Genomic DNA, 23,214 nt, shown 5'->3' with positions numbered 1-23,214 from the left:
CCTAGTACCCAGCTAGCTGAGTACTTATTGATACTGGAGGTGGATGACCCATTAGTTCATAATGAAGAACTTTAATAATGACCAAGTTATAAAAAGTGGACTTCCAGAAATTAGGAGGGAAATTCAGGGGATTTCAGTGAGAGACAAGTGCCAGCTTGACTTCTATAGCGCCCAAGAAGAAAACCCTCAGTTATATACAGGTGAAAGGAACAGAAAGATGTGGGGACTGGACTGCGTGTCTGCCTGGGGGGTTGCAAAGGGCCAAATGGAAAAGACTGGAAGAAAGGTCCAATATGTGTGAAGAAAAAACATAACCCACAGTAAGGGTCAGAAACTAGATCAATAGCACAATGCATTGGGTTTAAAATAGAGTGATGGACAAAATAATATTGAATAAATTGGTGACTGGAATAACAAAAGATTTTTTTAAAACAGTAATCAAGAAAAAATTGGTAGGTTAAGCTTCCAAATTGCATGTAATAGTAAATGCCTTTGGACATATTTAAACATGGCAGCATATAGATTAGAGACAAATATTAAATAAATCAATTAATAAATAAGCAATGAATAAATGGAAAGGAAGAGAAGGAGATAGCACAATCACACATGGCATAAACCTCGCATGACAGAAGAAGAAAGAGAAATTATGATGCCCTGTGTGGCATCATCCCTTCTTGCACTTGGGCATTGATGGTCATGTCCCGAGACGGACTACTGCAATAAGGACACATAACACAGGCTGGTGCGTCAAAGTGCTCAGTGCATTTAATCGAACAAATTAGTAGTGTCCAAATATCTCGCTGCAATTCTTTCAATACAAGTGTATTGCTGAAGATAAGAACAGTGATAAAAAAAGTTTCTTAAATACATGAATAAAAATTGGCAGGTTTTTGTACTCTCCTGAAAACCCAGCCCATCTCTCTCCCTCATCTCCCTAACTCACCCCATGGGTCTTCTCAGCCAAGCATAGAAACCAACAACTGCGGTGTTTCTTTCTGGCACTCATTCCAGTTATCTCAGTCTGTCATTGTTGGGACACTCAGAGCCAGATCTCCATCATCCTGCCACCTGCCTTTGATCCAGCAGGACTCCTGGACTACTCAATCTCACAAGCTTTTCTGCAGTGTTCATCAGGAGTGAACCCATCCCCTTGGTCCCATGCAGGGCCTCTGACTGCTCAGCTTCCTCTACACCATGATGGCTCACTATCCTGATACTTTCCTTCTTTCTTGATTCTCTCCTGTAACCTACGTAGGCTTCTTCTATACTATTGTGTGTGCAGGTTCTTTCATTACAAACCATGGAATGCCAGTGAGGAAACTGCCTTGACAGATCACACTTTGTGTACAAACACAATTAGCCAATTTCCTCATTAACAACTCTGGGGCTGCACATACTTACAGTCACACACACCTACATGCACATAGCTTGTCTATTTAAAAACCGTATCTCTCCATGCACCCAGGTGTCATTCAACCTAATGCTTTGTCCTAAAAGCAAAACAAATAAGAAGGTCAAAGTTACTGAGTTGTGACTTCAGCTTCAATGAGGTGAAGCGAAGAACAGAGAGAGAGAAAGCTGTAGAAGACCAAATTACATTCAATTGGAAGCCAGTAGTATGGTAGGTTAGAAGGAGGATCAGTCCAACTCCTGATTGGACAGAGGGTATGTGACTAAATAACATAGTTCCAAGTTCAGTAAAGAAAACCCCTGTATGGCCTATAATGAATTATTGCTGAGTATTTGAAAGAGGGTCTGCTTGTATTCCAGACAAAATTGGTAAGAAAGGATCTGATTTATGACAAGCATTTGACAGTAAAAGATAGACTCATTTGCTGTGTTCACATGTGATTGTATTTGCAGTAAATACAAGATTTCTCTTTGGCAATTCCACATGAATATCTTACGAACTCAGGCTACAAGTTGCACATCAAAGCTACCCAAATTCTCTGAGGTGTGATGTAACACTGACACTTCACTTTAGTCAATTGTATAAAAAAAAACAAAAAAAACTATAACCTGGTCAGCCAGAAATGCTATTTTTTGGCCAAACTGAATTTGGAGTGAAATTATACTCATTAAATGTATATGTTTGCTCTTTAGTTAAAAAAAAAAATGCAGTTATTTTGAATTGCTTTTTTTTGCAGATAGAGTAGCAAACCAACACAGTGATTTCTCAGTCAGTCATCATCCAACTTGCTATATCCTAACACAGGGTCACGGGGGTCTGCTGTAGCCATCCCAGCCAGCACAGGGAGCAACGCAGGAAAAAATCATCCCACTGCAGGGCACACACACACACACACACACCAAGCACACACTAGGGACAATTTAGGATTGTCAATGCACCTAACCTGGAGCACCCGGAGGAAACCCATGGAGACACAGGGAAAACATGCAAACTCCATGCAGGGAGGACCTGGGAAACAAAGCCAGGTCTCCTTACTGCGAGGCACAGTGACTTGTGTTACTCAGAAATTTTGACCGAAAATCCACTTGGACACATTTAACTGAGACTGTTTGGAGTTTGTTGATAGATAGATAGATAGATAGATAGATAGATAGATAGATAGATAGATAGATAGATAGATAGATAGATAGATAGATAGATAGATAGATAGATAGATACTTTATTAATCCCAAGGGGAAATTCACATAATCCAGCAGCAGTATACTGATACAAAAACAATATTAAATTAAATAGTAATAAAAATGCATGTAAAAGCAGACAATAACTTTGAGTAATGTTAGCATTTACTCCCCCGGGTGGAATTGAAGAGTCGCATAGTGTGGAGGAGGAACGATCTCCTCAGTCTGTCACTGAAGCTACCCCTCTGCCTGGAAATGACACTGTTCAGTGGATTCTTCATGATTGACAGGAGTTTGCTTAATGCCCGTCGCTCTGCCACAGATGTTAAACTGTTGCTTCCCCTTTGAAGCCTAGTGTGTCTTTATCGTCATTCTCATCATATCATATCGTCATATTCTTTGCCATTACTAAAAACAACATGAGGTAAGTAATAGATAAAAAATATACATTTTTGGTGGAGTACTTAATTAACTGTAAATCTGGAATGAAAGGGCAGGATGGCAGATGGTGAAAAAGACATTTTGACTTGATACTTTATACTTTTTTAATCACTGAGGGGAAATTGTCTTATTGTGCAGTGTCCCTGGAACAATTTACAGATTAAGGGATTGCTCAAGGGCCCAACGAAGTAGGAGGCATTGCTTTACATCCATTTTAACAGATCAGTAGTTGGACACTGTCCTGCTCCTAATGTAGTAACATAAATGTTGGAAAATCTGAATGAAGCTGTCAAGAGGAAAAAAAGTGAAAAGAAAAAAAAAACTGTTGACAAAGCTGGATTAGCATGTAATGAAAAGCATAAAGATTTGGGACTCTCAGAGGAAAACCCCCATATAATTGAAAATAAATACATATAAACACGTCAAGGTTGGTAGCATGTACTAATAGCGCATTTCTGCCACCACCACACAACGAACCACCTGGATTGGGAAAAGAGTGCATCTACAAGAAAGGGAAAAAAACATTTTCACAGACGTGACTGCTCTGAGATGGCGATATATCTGGCAGGAAGAGGCAGATCCACGGCACAGTGATGTCAGAGGCGGTAGGGTTGTCAATCATCCGGTCTGTAGAGGGAGGAAAAAAGAGGCATTAGTAAACAGCACCACCTTGCGGATTGATGAGGAATTACCACCACCAAAGTCTTTAAGCTGTCCTCAAGGCTGTGTGACAATGAGAAGGTGAATAGTTCTGAACCAATTGGTTTTATAACCAGGGAAGGCGATTAGAGTATCTAAAAGTAAAGATGTGAGGGAGATCTGAATAAGAAAAAAATAAAGCAAGATGTTATTGGTGTACAAAGAGGATTTTCTTCGGACAGGATGTCTGTACAGTATATTAATGAAGTAATCAAATCAATTTACAAAGTTTTTGTTTGAAAAGAATAAAAAGTAAAGAGAGCAAAAAGGCAGTCTCATGTGACAACTTTGTAAATATAGAATGTTTGGGATCTATTACATTTGTTTCCTGCCTTGTGCCCTGTGTTGGCTGGGATTGGCTCCAGCAGACACCCGTGACCCTGTAGTTAGGATATAGCGGGTTGGATAATGAATGGATGGATGGATCTATTACCTGAATTAACACATATAACTGCTGAAGGGAATGGATAAAGGGTCTAAATAAAGTTGATAAACTTTGAAATCTGTCTGAACTTAATTCTTACCTGTGGAAAGTCCAATTCTCTGGTCATTATCCTTCTCCATGTCAAGTGGAAGAAAAGTAGCTGGTCAAATTAATGTTTTAGAGTTAATCAGGTATTTTTTTTTAGAAACAATGTGCAAACCTGGAAATGTTTCAAAGTTTACTAATGACACAGGTGCAGGCAGCTCCCACACTGACTGACAGATAAATTGCAGGACAAGTGAGTATGTCGAAACAGGGTAGGCCTTCTCTTTTATGACGTTTGTCAGGCGGTGCCATGTGCTAGATAAGAAACATGTTAAAAACCTGGCTGATGTTTGGAATTCCTCGGCCACCATGAAACCACACCTTTTTAATGATCATTGCGCAAGTTTGCTCATTATGTGAGACTGTGGTGGACAATTCCTTTCTCAAACAAAAATGGAGCAAACAGTACAGGTTTAATCTTTAAACAATCTAGAACATTATCAGCTGAACTTTTGCCTGCTTCCAGGGAAACTCATCAATATTTGCCTGGTGTGTCATTGTGAGAGTAATTGTACAGGGATGTGGACACGGCCTGGTGGGGTCTTGATGATAATAGCAACATTCTCTGTATCATGTAATATAAAAGTATACTCTATGAGGGAAACAAGTGTAGGAGAGTGGTCGGGTCAACACTTAATCTATTAAACTAAATAAAGAGAAAAAATAAATTTTTGTGATTGGCCATAATGAATATAATGAGGTTATCTATACTAATAAAAGGCAAAGCCCTCACTCACTCACTCACTGACTCACTGACTCACTCACTGACTCATCACTAATTCTCCAACTTCCCGTGTGGGTGGTAGGCTGAAATTTGGCAGGTTCATTCCTTACAGCTTCCTTACAAAAGTTGGGCAGGTTTCATTTCGAAATTCTACGCGTAATGGTCATAACTGGTAGCTGTTTTTCTCCATTTACTGTAATGGAGATGAGCTTGAACGCCGTGGGGGCGGAGTTTCGTTTGACATCATCACGCCTGCCACGTAATCACGCAGTACATAGAAAACCAGGAAGACCTCCAAAAAGCGCTGAAGAAAACATGCATTATATAACTGAGAAGGCAGCGAAACAATAAGAAGCGAGCGAGTGACATATACAACCATATTTATGAGTTCTGCTACTTCGGAAACAAAGCACGATGTAAACCTACACTTTAAATTAAGTTCATAGACAGGCTGCCGCTGGCGTTTGTAATTTAGTGCCTGCCCATATAAGGCCGTCCGTCCGTCTCACTAAATATTCACGGGTTAAGGACTGTGCTTATGCAGAGGAAGATGAGATGGTCATCAGGGTGGTGTTTGACACAAACTCAGCGAAACTGCGAGAGAAAGTTTTAAGTGCCAGGACTAAGGTAACATTAAATACAGCCACGGACATAGCACGAGATGGCACCAGCACAGCTGGGAAACTTCGATGCATTTACACCGAGCGGCTCACGTGAACTGGCGCAGTGCACAGATAAAAGCAACAGTTCCAAAGAGCTGAACAAAAACAGAATTACACAATTGAAAAGGCAGCAAAAAATATGAAGCGTTTGATACATACAAGCATATTCATAAATCCAGCTACTGCGGAAACAAAGCACACGGTGGAAAAAGTCAATGTCCGCTAAAGGAAGACAGTGTAAAAAACCCGTGCATGCAGTGTGTCAGGTCTCAGATAAAGAAGAAGACGAGCTGTTTATTGATGCAGTAAGAAACGAATCGATGAATGAAACCTGTCATCTTTACAACGATTGACAAACACGGAATGTAACTTGAACACAACACATCCTACAAATACGAACCTGATTGAAAGAAATAATGATAATCAAATCCTTGATGACAGCAACACTCAGTAACACTCACAAAACAAATACTGTATATTGACAGTCATGTTACGTTATTTTTAAAATGTTCCCTTTTCTTTTTCTAGCTTATACTTCTCCGCTGTGATACGCGGGTATATATATATGTATATATATATCCCGATCTACATACTCGAATAATTGATAATTTATTCACCATCAATGATTGTTTTGGTAAAGCCATACTCAGTGTATTCATTAAATGAACGGTAAAAAAGTAAGAGCGAGGGGAGGATGACTTATTGAGGCATGCAGGCTGTAGTCTTGCGTCAACTCTATCTGAATTGCGCAATCACATTTAAAAAAAATATATCTTTTCAAGTTCTATTTAGTCCATATGTGTCAAACTCAAGGGCAGGGCCACATCCGACCCGGCGTAATTATATCCGCCCGCGAGACCATTTTATATACTGTATTATTGTTATTAATGGCCCGGGTATATGAAGCGCTGGTAACACAATAAACTACAGATCCCATAATGCAGCGCTTCAGCTGCCTTGCCGAACACTTACAGCGTTAATCAAGTCTACCTTATGATGCTGCAAGTTATTGCGAAGCTAGCTCACACGATGCTGAAGAGAAAAGTTCATTCTGAAAATAGAGCCTTTAAAAACCGATGGGAGGCTGAGTATATGTTTACTCAACCCGTGTGTCTCATTTGTGGAGCTAATGTGGCTGTAATTACAGAATTTAATCTAAGACGGCACTATGAGACAAAACATCAGGGTAACCTGAATGCAATGCAGAAGATACAGAAAGCAGAAGAATTAAATAAGAATCTGACACTTCAGCGGACGTTTTACCGTGCACAATCACAAAGTGATTTCAAGTGAAGCTGCTTTTATGGGAGACACAAATGCACCAGTGCAATTTGCCCCACTTTCCCTGTTGCCAAGTAATGTTAAACCAAGTCGTCACTACGGTGTTCCCAAATACGCCCTTTGCTGATAAACTGAGCGCACTGAGTTTGCACGGCGCTTTGGTGACTTTGAAGAACAAAAAAAGTCCGTCTACATGCGGCTCGAACCTTGTGCATGTTTGTTAGCACATATCTGTGTGAGAAGCTCTTCTCAGTGATAAAGACTAACAAAACAGCACACAGGAGTCGCCTCACTGATGAGCACCTGTAATCCATCCTGAGAATCTCCACAACACAGAACCTCACACCAAACAGAAACAAACTTGTTGCCAAGAAAAGATGCCAGGCGTCCAGCTCTAAAATGACATATGAGCAAAGACAACTGAATGATTTGATTTGTTATTGCTGAAAGGAACACATTTTATTTATATTTCCAGGTTTTGTTATGCAGCATGTTAATATTTGAATTTGTATAATTTTGACAGGATATATTTTTATGGAGATCAAAATCTTTTGGGATATTTAAAATCTAAGTTTATTTTTTATATAAAATTACATAAAAGTAAAGAAATTTGAATGTTTGTTCTTTTAACGTTTACTTTATTTCTAACTTGTATAATTTAGACAGGATATATTTTTATGGAGAGCAAAATATTATAAGTTGTTTAAGGTTTGAGTTGATTTATTCACGAATAATATTCCTGTCTGTTTTTACCATTCCTATGAAAGATATTTCTGTCGACTAAATAAAAATTCCTTCTATTTAAAATTTAAATAGAACTTGAACAAATACGATAGTTCATAATATCCACGCAGACTTGCACGTAAGAGCGGGAGTCATCCGTTTTAACAAGCAGCGTATTGCACTGATACGAAATAGCTGTGTGTGTATATATGTATGTATATGTATATATATGTTTATATATGTATGTGTATATATGTAGATATATATATGTATGTATATATGTGTGTGTGTATATATATGTGTATATGTATAGATATGTATATATATATTGTCACGCACGCGCGAGTAGGAGGCCGCGGATTGATTCGATAGCACCTGGGAAACCATTCGCCGCCAGGGAATGGCGGGGTATTAACTTTCTCCCTCTGCTTCCTCATAGAAAGAAAGACCTTCCTGCACCATAGGCCTGGATTGACCGCAGTGCGATACTTCCGCCCTTCCTCCGCCATCTTGCCCTGACGTCATCCTTCCCATCCTCCCTTGCGGTCCTTCCCGCATCCTCCACTTCCGCTCCTCCCCAATAAAATGGCCGCGACGCCAGGAGTCGGCGTCGCGCATTATGAACTGTTTGTTTATAATTTTGACCAGTTTTTTTGTTGTGATTTACAATATACGGGGCCGGAAAACCCCAACCCTTGCTACTGTCTCCTCGGTCCTTTACAAGTGGCATAGTCGGCAGGATAGAGAGATCCCGGAATGACGGAGGGACAGTACCTCAACACGTGCTGCAGGAATGAATGACCAGCTCCGGGCGCTGCAGCTTGCGCAAGCCGCCACCACCCGGGAGCTGGAGGCCACGAAGGCCAGGTTAGTGGAAGCCCAACGGGCGAGACCAGACCCGCCCAGGCAGCCCTCCTCCTATGGTCCGGATGGGCCCTTCGAGGACTTCGATGCCTACCTGGGCATGTTTGAGAGGACGGCCACCCGGAACGAGTGGCAGTGGTCCGAGTGGGCGTCCATCTTGGCGCCATACCTGAAGGACCAGCGCTGCGGCCTATTATGACCTCCCTGAGGAGGAGGCCGCATTACGACCTCCTCAAGCCCGAAATACTGGCCCGCTACGGCATTAGCCCGGCCAGCAGGCGGCGAATGGCGGAACTGGGTCTTTGACCCTGAAAAGCCCTTCGCGCCCAGGCGCTCGAGTTCTGGGGCAAGATGGGCGCTGGCTACGGCCAGAGAGCCCGGCGGGCGGAAAGTGGTCGAGCGGGTGGCCTGTGAAGGCCTGGTCAATCGATGCCCAGTTCCCTCGCCCAGCAGGTCCGGGACACGCCTATCAGAACATGTCGGGCCTCCTCGGCGTCCTGGAGCGCCAGTTGGCGGTCCTCCGACTTGGGGGTCAGAAAAGCCTGCTCGCGGGAACCGGCAGGGACGGGCGGCCACCCCGAGCCCTCGACGCGCTGCAGAAGCGCCAGCCAGAGCCAGAGAGAGGCGGGTCCGCCGCTGTTTCAAGTGTGGCGAGACCGTCACCTGCTGCCAAACTGCCCCCATCACATCGCCCGGAGCCTATGGACTGCAGCTGGACATCATCGGAGAGGTATTGTACCCGCCGCATCCCTTGGCGAGTCGAATCGGGAGTGGTGTTGCTAAATGGGCACGCCGTGGTGGCTTTGTTTGATTCCGCAGCAACATTACCATTGTTGCTCGCCGCTTTGTCTTACCGCAACAGTGGTTAAAACAGCATTTGTTGGTCACCTGTGTGCATGGGGGGACTAGGTCATATCGTTCCGCTCACTGCTATGTCACCTGGAAGGGGGAACCAATCCAAATGACGGTCGCTGTGTTACCTGACCCCCCCTTCCCAGTGATTCTGGGACAAGACTGGTCTAAAAGAATCAGCGGTAAGCCATTAGCGCTCCCGGGCCTCGTTGGATCTTGTTATGAGGGGAAAAGGCACCCCTCCGCGGCCTCCACGCCGTGCACAAGGGCAGGCCCTATGGGCGCTGGTGTCTCGGGGACCTTTCGTGGCTACGGACCTTGACCCGAAGATTCCGCGGAGAAGGGACTAGCCAGGAACTCTTCCCGGCCCAGGCCCCAAGACCCTCTCGGCGCCTGGACCATCAATTTCGGTCCACGCCGCCTCCTTTAAGAGGGAGCAGTGGAATGATGACTCCCTGCGCTTTGCCGGAATGCGTCGTTCTGCCTAACAGCTCAACAGCGGACGGATCCACACCGCGGGAACCCTTCTTTGTCCTTGAGAATGATCTGTTGTACCGGTGGCTACCCATGAGGGCGAGGTGCGGAAGTTGTTGCTAATTCAGCGTACCTTCCGGCGGGAGATATGCGAGTTGGCACATGCTCACCTCCTAGGCGCCCACCTCGGGGCCGAAAAAACACTGGAGAGGATTAAGCTCCGCTTTTACTGGCCTGGGATCAATGAGGAGGTCCGGTTTCTGTCAATCCTGTCCGGAGTGCCAGACCCGCCAGATTCCTAGGAGGGACCGTGCTCCTCTAGTCCCTATTCCCCTCGTGGACATCCCCTTTGAAAGGATAGGGGTCGATTTGGTGGGACCCTGGAGCCCTCAACCCGTGGCCACAAGTATATCCTAGTCATGGTGGACTATGCCACCCGGTACCCAGAGGCGGTTCCCCTGCGCCCGCTAATACTAAAAGCATCGCACGGAACTGGTTAATTTGTTTTCCGCGTGGGCATACCCAAGGAGGTCCTCACGGACCAGGGTACGCCCTTCACTTCGGATACGTTCAAGGAGGTAGCCAAATTACTGCAGATAAAGCACCTGAAAGCGTCAGTCTATCACCCGCAAACTGACGGGTTGGTCGAGCGTTTAATCAGACGCTTAAGCAGATGCTCGCAAGGTAGTCAGCGCTGACGGCAGGAACTGGGACCAGCTCCTCCCGCCGTGCTTTTGCCTACCGGGAGGTACCCCAGGCCTCTACAGGCTTCTCCCCTTTGAATTACTATACGGGCGACAACCCCGGGAATCCTCGACATCCTAAAAGAAGGCTGGGAGGCCGAGGCTCTTCCCTCCTCTAACATTTTGAGCGTGAGCGCAACTGCGCCGACTCACAAAGATCAGGCCCCTCCTAAAAGAGCACGTGACTCGGCGCAAGCAGCGCAGGCCGGTGTTACAACCGCAACTCCGTCCTCAGGGAGTTCCGCCTGGGACCGAGTTATGGTGCTCGTCCCGACCTCCCACTTTCGAAGCTGCTCGCCACTGGCAAGGGCCTTACGAGGTTAAGGAGAGAAAAGGACTCGTCGACTATTTGGTGAAACAGCCCAATCGTCGACCGAGTGAGAGGATCTATCATGTCAACCTGTTAAAGCCCTGAGAGATAGAGAGGAGCTCCCAGCTCCCGTAGGTCACTCTCCCTTTCGCAAGCACAACTGCCCTTAACCTCGGCGAAGAGCTGACCCCAAGCAGCGGCAGGAGTTAGCCCAAACACTCCGAGCCATCCCGAGGTAGTGAGCGAGTCACCCGGCGGACCGCTGATTGAGCACGATATAGTCACGGAGCCGGGGTAATCGTCCGGGAGAGGCCCTACCGACTCCGGAGGCAAAGCGCGCAGAGGTCGAACTGGAGGTGAAACGTATGTTGGACATGGACATAATTGAAGAGAGCCATAGTCCCTGGTCCAGCCCTATTGTCCTCGTCTCCAAGCCAGACGGCTCCTGGAGGTTCTGTAATGACTTTAGACGCCTGAATCAGATCTCCAAGTTCGATGCCTACCCCATGCCCCGCATTGACGACCTCCTTGAGCGGCTGGGTGCGGCTCGTATCTGACTACCCTTGACATGACAAAAGGGTATTGGCAAATTCCTTTAACGGCATCCGCAAAGGAGAAAACGGCCTTTAGCACCCCTAGCGGGCACTGGCAGTACAAGGTCCTCCCATTTGGGCTGCACGGGGCCCCGGCGACCTTCCAACGCCTGGTAGATAGAGTGCTGAAGCCCCACCAGTCCTATAGCGCCGCCTACCTGGATGACGTTGTCATCTATTCCGCACCTGGGAGGAGCATCTACTGCAGGTCGCAGCTGTCCTCCGAACACTGGCTAAAGCCGGCCTCCGCATAAACCCCCGGAAGTGTTTTTTTGGATTAAAGGAGGCCAAATATTTAGGCTACCTCGTGGGACAAGGACAGGTGCGCCACAGAGCTCCAAAGTTAAAGACATCTTGAATGGCCCGTCCGAGTACCAAGAAACAGGTGCAGGCTTTCTTGGGGCTTGCGGGTTACTACCGCCGGTTTGTTCCCGTTTCTCGAAGAGCAGCACCCTTGACTGACCTGACAAAAGGGCGCCCCTATACGTGGTGTGGACCGACAAAGCAGAACAGCGTTCAGTGACCTAAAGAAGGCCCTAACGTCGGCACCTGTGTTACGGACGCCCGATTTTGGGCTCCCGTTTATTCTCCAGACCGGCGCCGGACACAGGCCTGGGTGCCGTGCTGAGCCAAAGCGTCGATGGTGTCGAGCACCCTGTGATGTACCTTAGCGGAAACTGATGGACCGGGAGACCGCACGCGGCAGTGGAGAGGGAGGCCTTGGCCATTAAGTGGGCAGTGACCCACCTCCGTTACTACCTGCTGGGTGCGAATTCGCTCTGGTGACTGATCACGCTGCACTTCAGTGGATGTCCCTACACAAAGAGTCGAATCCGCGGGTCACCAGGTGGTTCCTGGACTTACAGCCGTATAAGTTCACTGTCACTTATCGGCGGGCACCCTTCAGGCCAATGCCGATGCCCTCTCTCGTATTCACGACCTCTCGGTTAGGTCCGCCCGACCTGACGGTCCTGGGCTAAGGGGGGGATCGTGTCACGCACGCGCGAGTAGGAGGCCGGATTGATTCGATAGCACCTGGGAAACCACTGCCGCCAGGGAATGGGGGGTATTAACTTTCTCCCTCTGCTTCCTCATAGAAAGAAAGACCTTCCTGCACCATAGGCCTGGATTGACCGCAGTGCGATACTTCCGCCCTTCCTCCGCCATCTTGCCCTGGCGTCATCCTTCCCATCCTCCCTTGCGGTCCTTCCCGCATCCCTCCACTTCGGCTCCTCCCCAATAAAATGGCGCGACGCCAGGAGTCGGCGCGCGATATGAACTGTTTGTTTATAATTTTGACCAGTTTTTGTTGTGATTTACAATATACGGGGCCGGAAAACCCCAACCCTTGCTACTGTCTCCTCGGTCCTTTACAATATATATATATGTGTGTGTGTATATATATATATATATATATATATATATATATATATATATATGACAGCAACACTCATCACTCACAGCAGTGACAAAACTATTACATTGACAATCATATTACGTTATTTGCAAAATGTTTCCTTTTCTTTTTCATTACTTCTTTAACACACTATTTCTCCGCTGCGAAGCGCGGGTATTTTGCTATCTATACTAATAAAAGGCAAAGCCCTCACTCACTCACTCACTAATTCTCCAACTTCCCGTGTAGGTAGAAGGCTGAAGTTTGGCAGGCTTATTCCTTACAGCTTACTTACAAAAGTTAAGCATGTTTCATTTTGAAATTCTACACGTAACGATCATAACGGTCGATAACGGTTGACAACGTTTGCCATGTTGAACCTTCTTATTTATGGCCCCATCTTCACGAAATTTGGTAGGCAGCTTCCCTGAGCTAACCGAAACCGATGTACGTACATATTTCGGTGGTATGACACCACTGTCGGCCACCATATTGAACTTTCCAACGTCACTAATTCTCCAACTTCCCATGTAGGTAGAATGCTGAAATTGGGCAGGCTCATTCCTTACAGCTTACTTACAAAAGTTAAGCAGGTTTCATTTCAAAATTCTACACGTAACGGTCGTAACGGTCATAACGGTTGTAACGGTCGTAACGGTCGTAACGGTCATAACTGTCGACAACGTCCGCCATGTTGAACTTTCTTATTTATGGCCCCATCTTCATGAAATTTGGTAGGCAGCTTCCCTGCGCTAACGCGCTAAACCAATGTACGTACTTATTTCGGTGGTATGATGCCACTGTCAGCCGCCATATTGAACTTTTCAACGGTCTTTGTTACTTATGGGCCCATCTTCAAGAAATTTGGTACGCGGGTTCCCAACACTAACTGAATCCTACTTTCGTATATATATACGTCCATAGCCTGCAGCTCGGTCACCGTCCCCCATCCCAACACCTCCCACGTTGTTGGTTGCCTGCCTATATAAGGCCGTCCATCGCTCCAGTCTCTACATTCCCTTCCTTGCTACGCCACGGGATTTACGTTTCCCTGCTGATAACTACAGCCTTTTAATTTAATCCACGGCTTCTCAGCTGTTTTATTGTACTTTTATTACGATTATAGTTATTGTGTAGGTATTTTAGACTTACTTTACATTGTTCAGGTACCAATTTCCTTTATCATTCCAACCGTACCTCCATTAACATGTCTATCGAGGTGATCACCATTGATCAAAGAACTGTCACTTACCGAGTGGTTTCCATGCCCGGAGATGGCACCTACCTTTTCCATTCTCTTTGTTACATATTGCACGGCCATATCAGGCTCACTCTTGATATTCCGGAGGAACATTGTGTCTTATGTATTGAATGACTGGGACAGGTTCAAGGTGTGGACTGATGACGGTATCTGCATGTGAGTTGATGGCTGCCGCTGAATTGTTCAGTTGTCGCTTTCAAGTGTACCGAAATGGCCAAATATTTTACACCTTTCGACAACCGCCAATGCCTCTTAAACATGTTAGATTCACAGGTGACGATTTCAGTAGTGGACACTTTGATGTTTATGAATGTTTAAACTCTCAAAAGCTGGATGTGAAGTTATCGATGAAACCGGTTGTATACTTACAACGCTTGACAGATGCCGAATGTCTCTTCAACACAAGTTCTACAAATACTGTCGTAATTGAAACAAACCATGAAACTCAAACCGATTATGACAGCAGCAATCCAAGCTGTGAGATTTGAAACAAGATTACTTTTCACATGGCCAACTGTACGTTGCATGCTCAAGAGTAAGCTCAGCGCACAGCTTGGTCATATTACAACCGAAGGGCTGAACTCACAATGTGGTATACAAAGAGATCCATAACAAATAATTATTGGTATATTTTCCCTCTGTTTAAAAGGGTTTAATTTTCTTCTTAATAAAAATTGTAAGGCAGTACTTCACCGCTGTGAAGCACGGGTATTTTGCTAGTTAGAAATAAACTTGATGCATTAGGATTAAAAGTCAAGACAGAGGTAAAGAATTTAGGGGTAACTATTGACTCTGACCTGAATTTTAAATCACATATTAATCAGATTACTAGGACAGCATTTTTTCACTTAAGAAATATAGCAAAAGTTAGATCTCTTATAACATTGCAAGATGCTGAGAAATTAGTTCACGCTTGTTTTCATTCGATTAGATTACTGTAACGCACTCCTCTCAGGACTACCCAAAAAAGACATCAATTGATTGCAACTAGTGCAGAATGCAGCTTTTAGAATCTTAACTAGGAAAAGAAAATCTGAGCACATCTCTCCAGTTTTGATGTCACTACATTGGACACCTGTGTACCTGTGTCATTTAGAATTGACTTTAAAATACTGCTTATGGTTTACAAAGCCTTAAATAATCTCACTCCATCTTATATTTTGGAATGTCTCACACCTTACACACCAAATCATAACCTTAGATCTTTAAATGAGTGTCTACTTAGAATTCCAAGAGCTAAACTTAAAAGAAGTGGTGAGGCGGCCTTCTGCTGTTTTGCACCTAAAATCTGGAATAGCTTGCCAATAGGAATTTGCCAGACTAATACAGTGAAGCACTTAAAAACATTGCTGAAAACACATTACTTTAACATGGCTTTCTCATAGCTTAATTTTAGTTTAATCCTGATGCTCTAAATTCAATTAATTCATCTATCCATCCATCCATCCATCCTCTTCCACTTGTCTGAGATTGGGTCACAGGGGAAGCAACTTGAGCAGAGATGTCCAGACTTCCCTCTTCCTGGCCACTTCTACTATCTCTTCCGAGGGAATCCCAAGGCGTTCTCAGGCCAGCCGAAAGACATACTCCCTCCAGCATGTCCTTGGTAAGTAACATAGCTCTCTCATAGCTTCATTTTAGTTTAATCCTGATGCTCTAAATTCAATTAATTCATCCATCCATCCATCCATCCATTCATCCTCTTCTGCTTATCCGAGATTGGGTCGCAAGGGCAGCAGCTTGAGCAGAGATGCCCGGACTTCCCTCTCCCTGGCCACTTCTACTAGCTCTTCTGTGGGAATCCCGAGGCGTTCCCAGCCCAGCCGAAAGACATAGTCCCTCCAGCATTCCCTGGGTCTTCCCCAGGTCCTCCTCCCGGTTAGACGTATCCGGAACACCTCACCAGGGAGGCGTCCAGGAGGCATCCTGATCAGATCCCTGAGCCACCTCATCTGAATCCTCTTGATGCAGAGGAGCAGCGGCTCTACTCTTAGCCACTCCCGGATGACTGAGCTTCTCACCCTATGTTTAAGGGAAAGCCCAGACACCCTGCGCAGGAAACTCATTTCAGCCATTTGTATTCACGATCTTGTTCTTTCGGTCACTACCCACAACTCATGACCATAGGTGAGGGTAGGAATATAGATCAACTGGTAAATTAAGAGCTTTGCCTTTCAGCTCAGCTCCTTTTTCACCATGACAGACCAATGCAGAACCCGCATCACTGCAGATACCACACCGATCCACCTGTCGATCTCCCTCTTCATTCTTCCCTCACTTGAGAACAAGACTCTGAGATACTTGAATTCCTCCAATTGGGTCAGGATCTCACTCCCAACCCTGAGAGGGCATGCCACCCTTTTCCGACTCATGACCATGGTCTCGGATTTGGAGTTGCTGATTCCCATCCCAGCCACTTCACACTTGGCTGTGAATCGTTCCAATGAGAGCTGAAGATCACAGCCCGATGAAGCAAATAGGACAAGACCATCTGCAAAAAGCAATGACCCAATCCTGAGCCCACCAAACCGGACCCCTCAATGCCCTGGCTGCGCCTAGAAATTCTGTCCATAAAAGTTATGAGCAAAATCGATGACAAAGTGCAGCCCTGGCGGAGTCTAACTTTCCCCAGAAACGGGTTTGACTTACTGCCGACAATGCGGACCAAGCTCTGACAACGGTTGTACAGGGACCAAACGGCCCTTATCGGGGGTCCGGAACACCCCATACTCCTGGAGCACCCCCCAGAGGATTCCCCGAGGGACACGGTTGAACGCCTTTTCCAAGTCCACAAAATATATGCAGACTGGTTGGACAAACTCCCATGCACCCTCCTGGACCCTGCCAAGGGTGTAGAGCTGGTCCACTGTTCCACGACACTGTTCCTCCTGAATCAGAGGTTCAACTATCTGGGACAAAACGGTCCTGTATAACTCCTTCTTCAGCTTGATGGCATCCCTTACTGCCGGTGTCCACCAACGGGTTCAGGGATTGCTGCCATGACAGGCACCGACCACCTTATGGCCACAGCTCCGGTCAGCCACCTTAACAACAGAGGCACGGAATATGGCACATTCGAACTCAATGTCACCCACCTCCCTCGGGACGTGGTCAAAGTTCTGCTGGAGGTGGGAGTTGAAGCTACTTCTGACAGGGGACTCTGCCAGACGTTCCCAGCAGACCCTCACAAAAGGTTTGGGCCTACCAGGCCTGACCAGCATCCTCCCCCACCATTGAAGCCAACTCACCACCAGGTGGTGATCAGTTGATAGCTCCGCCCCCTCTTCGCCCGAGTGTCCAAGACATGTGGCCACAAGTCCAAAGACACAACCACGAAGTCGATCATCGAACTGAGGCCTAGGGTGTCCTGGTGCCAGGTGCACATATGGACACCCCTATGCCTGAACATGGTGCTCGTCATGGACAATCCATGACAAGCACAGAAGTCAAATAACAAAACACCGTTCGGGTTCAGATCGGGGGGTCCATTCCTCCCAATCACACCCTTCCAGGTCTCACTGTCATTGCCCACGTGAGAATTGAAGTCTCCCAGCAGAACGAGGGAGTCCCCAGCAGGTGTGCCCTGTAGCACCCCCTCCATGGACTCCAAAAAGGGTGGGTGGTCCAGACTGCTGTTTGACACATACACGCAAACAACAGTTAGGACCCGTCCCCCCACCCTGAGGTGGAGGGAGGCTACCCTCTCGTCTACCAGGGTGAACACCCATGAACAGGCTCCAAGCTGGGGCCAATAAGTATGCCCACACCTGCTCAGCGCCTCTCACCGGGGGCAACTCTAGAGTGGTAGAGAGTCCAGCCCCTCTCAAGAAGATTCCAGAGTCCACGCTGTGTGTCGAGGTGAGCCCGACTATATCTAGCCGGAACCTCTCAACCTCGCACACTAGCTCAGGCTCCTTTCCCATCAGAGAGGTGACATTCCACATCCTAAGAGAGCTTCTGTAGCTGAGGATTGGACCACCACGGTCCCTGGCTTCGGCCACCACCTAATTCACTCTGCACCCAAACTCTTGGCCCCTCTTACAAGTGGTGAGCCCATGGGAAGGGGAAACCACGTTGCCTTTTTAGGCTGTGCCCGGCCAAGCCCCATGGGTGCAGGCCTGGCCACCAGGTGCTCACCATCGAGCCCCACCTCCATGCCTAGTTCCAGAGGGGGGCCCCGGTGAACCGCCTCCAGGCAAGGGAAAACACCATCCAGATTTCTTAATCATCATAGGAGGTTTTCTGAACCGCTCTTTGTCTCGTCCCTCACCTAGGACCTTGGACCTTTGCCTTGGGTGACCCTACCAGGGGCATAAAGCCCCTAACAAAAGAGCTCCTAGGATCATTGGGACACGCAAACCCCTCCACCACAATAAGGTGGCAGCTCGAGGAGGAGATTCAATTAATTATCATTATTATTCATGGTGGCTCCAAAATTCATACTAACCCCTACTTTTTCTTCTGTTCTTTTTCAGGTTTTCTGTGGTGACGATATATGCCACCACCACCCGATCAAAGCACCGTGATGTCCCTACATTGATGGATTAAAGGCCAGAAGTCCACATAACTGTCATCATTAAGTTTTTAATGAGAACCTTGAATACTATGAGGACTGAATGAAGTCATATGAGGGTAGTCTCGTGGCCTCGGAACTCCTGCAGATCCATCTGGAGTTTTTTTTTGTTTTTTCTGTCCTCCCTGGCCATCAGACCTTACTTTTATTCTACTGTATGTTAATTAGTGTTCCTTTATTTATTTTGTCTTTTTACTCTTTCTTCATCATGTAAAGCACTTTGAGCTACATTATTTGTATGAAAATCCATCCATCCATCCATTATCCAACCCGCTATATCCTAATTACAGGGTCATGGGGGTTTGCTGGAGCTAATTTTGTATGAAAATGTACTATATAAATAAACATTGCTGTTGTTGTTATTAGTCTGCTGGACTGCCAGAGGACAGGTAGAAGGTTGATGCCTGCTGTGTATAGGACAGTACAGGCCAACCTACCCAGCACTCATGTTTAGGATTCCCTGTAACCACTAGAGAACCTCTGCAAAGATGGCCATAGGACTCCCAGAGGACAATCCTAAACCCAGCATTTATTAGAACAGGGGTTCCCGAGTTCAGTCCTGGTGTACCATTGTGGCTACAGGCTTTCATTCCAACAACTTTCACAAATCAGTGGGCCACCCTTTTTAAGTTTCATCAATCTAATTGTTAGCTCATCTGTTTTCTTTTTCTTAGTCTGCATTCAGAAAGTGCTCAAGTGAGATATTTGCACATAAAAGAAATTAAGAAATGTGTTTTCTTTATCATACTTTTAAGCACTCAATTATCTTTTACTATTTTTATTTCAATTCAGTTTATTTCTGTAGAGTTCAGCCCCTTAATTGTATCCCAATGTTGACAGTTAGTGATGAGCAGTGTGGACACAGGTTCAAATGACACAGAATGTTAAAATCAAGCTACAACTTCAATGTTTCATTTGTATGCTAATTAGTGATAAAGGCTTAGCTAAGTGTGCGGACCACCTTAACTCCTATCCAAATTGGGCTTCCAACTGGGCTCCTGTCTTCATTAAACAAGATTTTATTTCCCAGTTTCTCCCTTTTTTGTTTCAATCCAGAAATTACAAAATGTGTCTGCTAAATTTTTAGGGGAATTTCCAAACATTTGTGTGTGTGACATGAATGGTTTTTTTTTATGTTTTTTAAGATTTTGCTCTTTTTTATAATCTGGTCATCTAAGCCTTATTTTGTTAATTAGCTCATAAATTAACTTTATTACTGTACCATTTCCCTTTAGTATTCATCATCATTTGTACTTGTGTCTGTACTGCTCGTGTCAAATTGTCAGTATTTGGATATAATTAAGGTGAATTGAAAAGAATATGGTAAAAGGAACTTAACATTTAAAGATATGGAAAAAAATGCTAATGTTTGAATTTTGTTTATATGTAAACATACTAGCACATATTTCTAAATGGGAAATAAGATACAGACTAAACAATTCTAGCAGAGAATGTGTTCCAGAGTGTGGCAGATTGGTGCTGTTTCAGCTCTCCAAGACATCTTTGAATTGACAGACTGGAACATTTTCAGGGAGGCTGCTATGGATGGTGACTCCATCAATCTGGAGGAGTACACAGACTCTGTGACTGGCTACATGTCCAAAAGCATAGAGGATGTTACCACAAGAGCCAACCAAAAGCCCTGGATGACGAGAGAAGTGCACAAGCTGCTCAAGATCAGAAATGCAGCCTTCAGATCTGGAGACAAGGCCACCCTCAGGGTGACCAGAGCCAACCTGTCTCACGCTATAAAGAGAGCTAAGTGGGCCTACGCACAGAGGATCAACAAACAATTCAGCAGCACCAGAGACACACGTTGTATGTGGCAGGGCGTTCAGACAATTACAAACTACAACCCCATCCCACACAGCAGTGATGGTGATGCCTCCCTTCTGGATGAGCTGAGCAACTTCTTTGCACGGTTTGAGGCGCAGAACAAAGAGCCTGTGAGAAAAGCAGCATCTCCCTCCACTGACCAGGTACTCTGTCTCTCCATAACTGATGTGAAGAGGACTCTATCCAAAGTCAATCAATGCAAGGCTGCAGGACCTGACAACATACCTGGTTGTGTGCTCAAGGAATGTGCCACTCAACTGGCTGGTGTCCTCACAGACATCTTCAACACATCTCTGAGCCAGTCGTCAGTCTCAGCATGCTTCAAGTCGACCACCATCATACCAGTGCTGAAGAAGTCATCAGTGACATGCTTGAATGACTACCGACGAGTTGCACTCACGCCAATCATAATGACGTTTTTTGAAAGGTTAGTCATGTCACACATAAAGTCTAATCTCCCTACCTCCCTTGACCCTCTTCAGTTTGCATACCGCTCAAACAGGTCAACTAAGGATGCCATATGCCATATATACCCTTCACCTCTCCCTGACACATCTGGATAAAAAAGTCACATATGTCAGGATGCTATTTATAGACTTTAGCTCTGCCTTCAACACAATTATCCCTCAAAAGCTGATTGTAAAACTGAGCAGGTTGGGCCTGAACACCACCCTCTACAATTGGATCTTGGACTTCTTGACAGAGAGGCCCCAGTCAGTTTGGATGGGCTGCAACACTTCCAGCAACATCACACTGAGCACTGGAGTGCCACAGGGGAGATACCATGATCACTAAGGTGATGGTTCTTTTCTGTCAGGTGTAGAGAGTGCCCGATGGCCTCAGATCCAGAGCAGGGTAGGTTGGCACGTCCACCACCCTGGTTTTCTGCTTCCCTTGGTGCATGGTGAATTAAATTCTCACAGAGAGAAGATGGCTTAAGCAATTGATCTTGGCAGTTGGAGTGGCAGAATGAAATCAAAGAACAAAAGAGAAGATCTACCTGAACCTGGTGATTGTGAGAGACTTGATACTCATCAATGGAAGGGAGAGGAAGAACGTGGTTCGTTTTAAGTTGAAAGAAGAGCAGATGGATCGTGGGGAATTTAGCAAGGAGATGCTACAAAAGACGTTGAGGTTCACTCCGGGTGAGATTGAATTTCTTTTTGCTTTCCCAGGGAAAACTACTTTTGAAGTGGTTTTTAAGAACAGAATTTTGTATGACAAGTGTGTCAGAAATGTATAGAAAGAGAAGGAGGTCAATCAGAACTTGAAAAGGTTTTTTATTTTACCTCTGAGTAACAGGCTAGATAAAAAAATCAATATAATAATGTATAGTGAGAATGTGAAAATACAAGACATTTCTACTTGGTTATTGCAGTTTTGCAAGGTTAAAACTAGCATGCAAATGACAGATAAGGTCAGGATTAAATATGGTTTGTATAAGTTTGATGTAATCTTGAAGAAGGAGAGTGAAACAGATTGGTTATACAAATAGGTGTTGTAAGAGGACATGTGTTTTATTTACCCTGGCCAACCCCAAGTATGTAGGAGGTGTGGTAAAGAGGGGCATAAGGTGATAGACTGCAACACAATAAAGTGTCGAAATTGCAAAGAGGAGGGACACAGCACAAGACAGTGCAGAAGACCAATAATATGCCATTTATGTGGACAAGAGGCACATGCCTTTAAGGATTGTCCTGTCTCTTATGCTAATGTTGTAAAAACAAATAGTATGAAATAAATAGCACTCTTAGATGAAGAATCAGAAGAAGAAAAGGAGGAAGTGCAAAGCAAAAAAACACAAGTGAATAACTTGAGTACATATGAAGAAACAGAGGCCCTAGGTATGGAATAGAGGGGTGAGAGAAGATTAGAAAAAAAAGAAGAGAAGAAAGATAGAGAAGAAAGTGAAATTTTTGCATTTATTGAAGAAAAAAAACAGAACAAGATGTAGAGAGAAGAATTGAGCAGTGCTCGCAAAACATACTTCTCCATACTGAAGAGATTATGGAGATTTTAGGTGGAACTGCACTTTTATGCCAATCACCTCAGCATGTGCAAATAGAGAGCACAGGATGGGAAGAGAGGAAGGAAAACACAGAGATGACGCAAGTCAACCCAACGTTACAAAAGAAAAGGGGCCCAGACTTATTGTCACCAGGTAACTCTGGGAAGGGTGACGAAGGGAAGGAAAAAAGCCAGGAATAGGGGGAAACTCCCTCCTATCGGGAGTCCAGAGACATGGAAGGGTTTCTCACAACAACAGAGATGAAAGGAGTGAAGGAGCGGAAAAAAGAGAGGAAAGTGGCTAAAAAGGCAAAGAAGAATGTAATAGCAATAAATAGAGGGAAAATAGAAGGGGAGGTAGAAAAAAAAAACGGGAAGAAAAAATTAAGTTAAAAATAGTAACAATAAATGCAAGGAGTATTAAGAGAAAGAAGAGGAGGAAAATAGTTATCTCCTTTCTGAAGGATATTAAAGCAAATATTTTTTGTTTACAAGAGTGTAGCCTACCACAGGAAACATCATATGAAAGATACAAAGAGGATTGGGAAGAAGGTATGGCAATTTTTTCAGGAACAAATGAATGCTGGTCATGGGATTCTAATAAAGAATTGAGATATAGAAATAAAAAAGGTAGAAGAAATTTTAAAAGGGAGAATA

This window comes from Polypterus senegalus, chromosome 1 (genome assembly GCF_016835505.1).
Source record: "Polypterus senegalus isolate Bchr_013 chromosome 1, ASM1683550v1, whole genome shotgun sequence".
In the NCBI taxonomy this organism is placed as follows: Eukaryota; Metazoa; Chordata; class Cladistia; order Polypteriformes; family Polypteridae; genus Polypterus; species Polypterus senegalus.
Note: the sequence above shows the minus strand (reverse complement) of the source record.